The sequence below is a fragment of the Pezoporus occidentalis genome, unplaced genomic scaffold, assembly GCF_034315485.1.
Source record: "Pezoporus occidentalis ecotype Australia unplaced genomic scaffold, CSIRO_AGI_Poc_V1 ctg293, whole genome shotgun sequence".
NCBI classification, from domain to species: domain Eukaryota; kingdom Metazoa; phylum Chordata; class Aves; order Psittaciformes; family Psittacidae; genus Pezoporus; species Pezoporus occidentalis.
Genome location: NW_026914863.1, coordinates 395,590 through 403,034, shown reverse-complemented (window position 1 = coordinate 403,034; position 7,445 = coordinate 395,590).

Here is a 7,445-nt window from a genome sequence, read left to right as displayed (position 1 = left end):
GCTGCGTTGTCCCCGGCATTGTTTTAAGCGCTTCATGCGCAGCCCCGCGGAAGCCTTCGGGGGAAGGGAGCGGGGGGGGGCTCCTCCCGCACAAAAGGGCCCCATGGTGGAGGGGGGGGCATCTCCCCAACGGGACCCGTCGGTAAAACGGAACCCACCCCCCGCCCCCCCCCCCCCCCCGCCTTTTCTGGAGACTTTTATTTTTAGGCTCAAGATGGGTTGAAAATAGCAGCGACCCCCCCCCCCCTCCGCATCCTGCCTCCCCGACGGGGCGGTCGGGGGCTCGGCCCGCGATGCTGCAGCCGGGTACCCCCTAATCCCCCCCTCCCCAGCCTCCGCCGCGCTGCAAGTAGAGGCACGGTCCGGCCCCTCCGCGCCTGCAATTAAATGTACGGCGCCCGCGGAAAACTCGCGGCCGGTTCCGCCGGCTCCGCGCTGCGCCCCCCCCTCCCCCCCCAACCCCACCCCCCCCGGGAAAGGGCTACAATACAATAAAATAAAAATTCAAAATAAATAAAATCTTCACAAATATTCACAAAAATCCCGGCCCCAGCGTTTCGCCCATTGAGGGAACGGCGCCCGCGGGCGCGCAGCCGGCTCCGCGCCCCGCTTATCCCCAGCAGCCGCCTTTGGGGCTGAACCCTCCCCGTCCTCAGCCGAGCTGCGCCTGTACCCCCCCCAGTACTTGTGTGCCGGTGCCCAAGTACTTGGTACCACCGGTATCCTGCTCTTGTTCGGCAGAGCCGCGCGGGGGTTTGTTGGGGAATAACTCAATGGGATCCCGCTCCCGAATCCCACCGGGTGTAAACCTTCAGGAACGGGCGCACGTGCCCTTGGGAGCACACTGGAACGGGGGCTCCAAACCCTGGGAAACGGGCGTCAAGGACACCCGAGCTCTGTTCCCCTCCCGCGCCCGATCCATCCCGCTGTGCCGGGATCTTTGCCTTGGAGCCATGCGGGTGCTGCTGCTCTCTGAGGACGCTCGGGTCTCAACCACCCCATCCCCATCCCGCGTTCCTCAGCTCTCCTGAGGCACCGGCGCGGAGGAGGAACCTCTGCGTGTTCCCGAGGCTCCCAGCGCGTCCCAGCCTAAGGATTCACAGGTGAAAAGGGGGGAAAAAACAATGGAATTGGGAAATAAACTTCCCGCCGCTCAGGACTTCTCCCCTCTTTCCCCCCACCCTTCCCAGCCTGGCTGCAGCTTCCAGCGTGTATCCGCCCCCCCCAGCTGAAATAAGCGAGCAGGATCTGCTTCGGATCTATCACTGAGCTCGCCCAGGGTACTTTTGTTGTTGCTTTGATTGGTTTCCTCAGTACCTTCCCCGTGTAACACAATCCCCTGCAATAATGAAGTGAAGGAAACCAACCTAAGGGGAGAAATGGGGCGGGGGGGGCAATGCAAACAAAGAGGGAAGTCTTCAATTTAGCCCTGCACCAGGGACGGCTCCCAGGGAACCCCTTCCCCTCGCTGCAGCCTTCCAGATGCGAGGTATTTGGAGAATGCAACAGCAGAGCCCAAAGCATTGATCTGCTGCTGCGGGGAGGCAGAGCCGCCTTCCCCCCCGCTCCGTGCAGGGGCTGGGGGCTGCCCCTGCACCTCAACCGCACCCCCTGCTCCCAAGCCAACCCCAGCCACCCCCGGACCCCAACAACTGCCCCCATTCAGTCTGAGCCAGGGCAACCCAAGCCCTGCAACTCCCCCCTAAGGGAAACAGCCCCTCCCGACCTAAACGTACCAGCAAGTGGGTGGGATTCCTGGAGCAGGGAAGGGCTGAGCAGCAGCTTGCACCCCAGCGCTGCCACTCCTAAACCCCTCCGTGGCCTTTTTCCTCTCCCAGGATTTCCTTCAATTGCGTTGGGAGTTTCCAGGATCACTCCGAGGAGCTGATTTCTTTTCGTTCCCAAGCGTTCCTGCCCCGCTCTCCCATCGATGCGAAGCTGCTTCTGCTCGAATGCAGCAAACCTGATAGGGGCAAAGGTTTGGGGGTTGTTTTTAACGACGGAAAGCTTTGAACCCGGCAGAAATGGTCCGAAGGAGTTCGTACAATTTCCCTACAAATTCCAATCGTTATTGCTGCCACTTAGGAGTTTGGGGAAGCTTCTGAAGGGAGAAGGTTGAAGCTGGGTGCTGAATAACGCAGCTGAGATTGCACTGCAATGGGGCTTTGATACGAAGGGGTTTAATTACTGCTGCCCGTGAAGTGCTGTGGCTCTGGGGCAGAACAGGGCTGAAACAGGACCAGGTTTTAGGGCAGATCAGCAGGAAACAAGGGCAGATTCTGCTCTGCTCTTGTTCTGCCCCTTCTCATTTGAATCCTTCCTCAAATTGTTTGTTTGGGGGTGGCTTTGATTTTAAGCGCTCTTTCATTTGGACAACGTTAAAGCTGCACTCAGGAACTCCGAGAAAGCCTCGTTTGGGGAAGTTTGGAAATCTCTGTGAATTCCTATTTAATAAACCTGGAAGTTCTCAGGAAAATTCACAGGTCATCGAGAAAAAAAAACCCAAAGTTTTGTTTTCCTGGAATCTCTTCCAATCCAATCTCAACAAACAGAAACAATTGGACGATGGAGCAAGCCTGTCCTTAGAGCAGAGGTGAGAATGCAACAGGGTAAGAAGAGTGAGGGTTACAGTTGGGAAATATTTCCTTTTCCTTAAGTGGAATCCCAGTTTAAAGCACCTTTTGTTCAGTTTTTAGTCTGTGGAAAATATTCCTGGCTGGAAAAAGCCGCTCCTATCGCAGAAGATCCAATTGATTGAAGCTCCTGCTGACGAACTTGTTGCAAATCAAACTTGCTGTGGAATGAAGAGTTTGCTTGAAAACCAAATCAAGCCTCGAGGGAGGGCAGTGGCAACCCCCTGCTCCTCTGTGCCTTTGCAGCCTCATCTGGTGGGTAAGGGATGTTCTGCTGGAGCTCAGGGGCAGAGGCACATCCCGAGCCCAGGAAGGGGCTGAGCGATGGGAATTGCCCCTCTGCTCCCTGGGGGGGGTGGGAGGTTCCGATGCAGCAGAGCTGAAGATGGAAATGGTTAAACCTGCAACTGGCTCCATGATCTGCCTGCTCCCTGCATGTCTGAGTGCTCCGGTTCAAAACAAAGCACACGGTGCAATAAACCCTGCCTTCACAACGCGCTCCCATCTTGAGAAACCCTTTCGTTCTGGTACTAAAAAGCTGGGGTCTCTTTCTAACAACCCCAGCCTGAAACCCACAGCCAAGCAGCTTTTTGCTTCCCCTCTACATCTGCTGCTTTGCAGCCTCTGGGCTCCCTCCAGGGCTCCACGTGGGGCTGGGGGCACTTCCCAGGTCCTGCATTCTCCTTTGGGCTTTGCCAGCACAGAGAGGAATGTTCAGATTGCACCCACACGAAGGTGCTTTGCATGGATTCGTCTCCCCCACACACGATGGCAATGGTTCATTTGGGGGTTGCTCTCCTTTTGGGGAAGGGGTAAACTCTAAATCCGAGGCAAGGGAAATGCTTCCCAGGATGAGCTCTGGAATGTGGTTGTTCAGATAATCCTTTTCATTTCCCAGTTTTTCCTCCCAAAATGAATGTGCCACCACCTCTTTAGAGCAGACCTTTCTAACCTGTCCATTTAGTTCTAATGCATCACAAAACCCAGTGGGAGCAGCCATTTCTCCTATGGACAGTGGGAGAAAGCTCTGCTCTTGGCACAACCAGGAACTAAACCAAGCTGCTTGTTGAGGACACATCGTGGGGGATGAATCCTGCCATCGCTGAACTCCCCCTGACCTTATTTCAAGCGGGAGCTGCTCTTTTGAGCCCCCCTCCACACATCTGCAGCCCTCCGCAGGCACAGATGAGCCATTTTCCTGGCCGTAACTGTAGGTATTTGTAGCACGTTTCCCCCCGTCCGAACTAAACGCATTTGGAGCAGAATTTATGCTCCATGAGCACAAATTCAGGGGCCCTATAGCATTTCAACCCCCACGAAGAGCAGGGTCTCTCCAGCCCTCACCACATCTCATCCCTGCAACACGCGGTAAGGAAAGGCTCAGCCTTGCCTCATTCTGTCTACCCAAAACAAGCGTAGCCCAGGAGGTAGGAGAGTGCCCAGCACCGCTTTGTGCCGTGGGTCACCTGAAAACACAGAGGTCATTTCACAGTGGCAACCTGGAGGCAAGCCCCACCGCCGGGCTGCCAGGAGGGTGATGTTAGGAGAGCAGCAAGGGCACGAGGCAGAGCTAATCCCACGTCACTGACCCAGCCACTTGGGCAGGCACCTTGCCGTGGGCTGGGCTCTCTGGTTTCTTGTCCTGCTGGTACCCGCTCGGGATGGAGCAGGACTGATTATTCCCTCTCCTTCCCTGCAGCTCCACCGCTCTCATCTCCCCAGCTGGTTGCTTCTGGCTCCATCGCTGCTCAACGGGGAGAGTAAAGGATGTGTTTCACATCAGGACAGCTGCCACCAGGCAGAGTGCTAAGGGGTGGATGGAGGAGGTGTCATCAAAACAGGCAGGTTTGATGCTAGAGCGAGTCCAGATCATCTCTGCAGCTTCCACAGGCAGTGATGCTATCACTGCCCAGAGGGAAAAGTTGTGGTCGTGCAGCTCAGTGGTCCCAGTAAATCATCCCCACATGGATGCTGTGGTGGGCTTTGTGCTACAGCAGTTACTGTCCTGTAGGTCCCTGCTCCTGGGGGTTAAGAGGAGCATCTCAGGAACAAGCAGAGCAGGCAGCAAGGAGAAATCCATGTTCCCCATGCTTTGTGGTTCCCATTTTTTCGTTGTTGTGGGGTTTTTTTGCCACCTAAAGAACTCGTGAGCAGGAAGCTCCAAGAGCCACCCAATGAGCTGAATGAATTCATCAAGAACAAGCACCGGAGCCTTAAAAGGCCCTATGGCTTGGTTGCTGTTAGGAGTGTTGGCATTTAAGCACGTACCTGGTACTTTGCCATTGTGAAAAGACCTGTTCCATTCCCACCAGCACTGGAGGGGGAAACAGGTCTGGACGCACAAGAGAGGAGGAAGCAGTGCTTGGTGCTCCAAAGATGCTCTGTAAATCCACCCAGCCCATCACTCCTGCACTCGAGAGCACTCCACGCTCCTCTGCGAGCACTGCTGATGCTGTAGGGAGAGAAATGAGCTCCCAAGGGATGCTTTGAGGTTCTGTGCCTTCAGAATGAGCCCCAGATCAGGACCAGGGTTTGAATGATGCTCCAGTGCCCGTGATTTCAGGGAGAGGATGGGAGTGAAAAGCTTCCCAATCCCTCCTTCCTCTCTCCCTGGGCTTTGAGGAGCAGAGTAAATCCTAACACTGATGCATCATGGCCAGTTACAATCGGGAACCTCGGACCAGCCCGATGCCTGCACCCAAACCAGAGCAGAAAGTGCTGTATTCACCTGGGACATGCAACACCTGAACCGTCTCTGGCAGAGTTGAGGTGCCCTGAGCTGTGCCACGCAAAGCAGCAACCAAAGAGCACTGCTCCAGTGAGACAGGGAAACCCTTACTCACCCCATTCACGGGGAAGAGGAGAGAGGTGGGAGAGGTGCCATTGGAGGCAAGAGGTCAGAGCGAGACCAAGAAATGCACTGGGGAGTTTGCAGCCTTTTCATTTCCAAAAGCTTTTGGGAATGGATCCGAGTGAGCTGAGCAGAGCTGAGGCTGTCTGGGAGCAGGGGAAGGAATGGGTGACCTCTTAAGGTCACTTCAAGCCCTATTTTCCGTGATTACAGGGACATCCAATACCCGAAATGCTTGGTAATCAGAGTTGCCCTTGAGATGTTTCGGTGTCTCAAAGCAGAGCAGAAGCGTTTCAGCCACGCAGCTGTGACCTTCCCAACACATTCCCGAATTCCTGAAACACCAACTCCTCGAGTCAGGTCTGCTGCGAAGAGCAGAGCTCGCTCCGGCAGGGCAGCCCTGGCTCCCCTGCTCAACTTGTCTGATGGTGGCTGGGTGAAATCTAAGCTCAAGGCTCCCCTGCCCCAAGCAGGGACCCAGCTGGAGCTTGTGAAATGATTTGTGTTATCAGAGCAGAGCCCAGATAACGCCGTGAGGGTGGTGCTGCCATAGCTGTGATGGGCTGAGGCTGGAGGGGAGCAAGGTTTGCCTCATTAATTAGATCTCCCATTACCCTGGAGGAAGCAGATGTGGGTTTGGGGCCCTTCTCCAGGTCAGCATCTCTCCCATGGCTTCCCAGACCTGACCTGGGATCTGGAGGGGGGGTGTTTGAAATCCTGGAGTGATGCTGTTGTCCAAACCACCCCGTGAGCACATGCCCTGAAATAACCGTAACTGTGAACCCTGGGTCAGCATTTAATGTTGCTGGATATTTATTTCACTCTATTAACTTTATATCCTACAGAGGCACTTAATGAGAGGAAAACAAATAGGTTGCACTTCAGAGAAACAAGATATCTGAGTTGGCTGGGAGCAAAGCACCCAGAATACATATAATAAAGATGTGGGGATAAACTATTCCATTTTATTGATTAGCAACTGTGCTAGGAGTGTAAATTGGTTCCTATAATATAACTATTATAGTGCATCATTTATTACAGCAGGCACGACTTTCCTCCATGGGGGAAAAGCTTGTGGAGACCCTGGCATGCTCATGTGCTGCTAGCTAAGGGACTAAGCCACATGTTAAATAGTTCCTGTGAAAGTAGTAATTGCTCCCTAATAGCCCCAAACTCTTAATCGACACTAATAACGTCCTCCTGAGCCTTTACCTTAATGCAATATAGATGCAACGCTCTTTGCTGGCTGTATAACCACAGGGCAGCAAGAGCTCACCCCTGCCCACGCCGGGCTGAGCTGGATGAGGCTCATCCTGCGCTCTGCAGGCTCCCGGTGCAGAACACAGGTTGAAAGCAGCCCGTGTCCCTGCAGAACTGCTCAGAAGGGCAGGAAAACCCCACCGCTCGTGGGAAGGAAGTGCCAAACGGAGCCTCGGCGGGGAGACGAGAACCTCATCCCGCCGGATTCCTGCACGTGGTCAGGACAAGATCCACCAGGGCACTGCGCCAGCACAGCGAAACCCTCTCCCACGCCGGAACCACCGACACTTCACTTGTGCCACGATCAGCGCAGCTCCACGAAGGGCTGCTTCCTGCTCAGCCCCGTCATCCCGAAATCCTGCTCTTAGCCACACAAATCCCCGGGGCAGCGCAAGCCTGGGAGGATGCACACGCACACATCCCTCCTACAGCCAGGTGGGGGGGTTCCTGCTCTGAGGAGCTCTGCTGAGCTCCAGAGGGAAGAATTCCAGGCTGGCGGACCCGAGGGGAGCGCTGTAACTTGGATAACCTCCTCCAGAGCTCAGAGCGCTCCAGGGAAGGGAGCAAGGACGGGAGCCACGGGCACTGCTGAGCTCCAGCAGTGCTGAGAGCAGAGCTCAGCTCAGGGGCTAGGCAGGCACCAACATCATCCTGCTCTGCTCCTTCAGGTTGGAGCTGGCTATGATGGGAATCCTAGACCC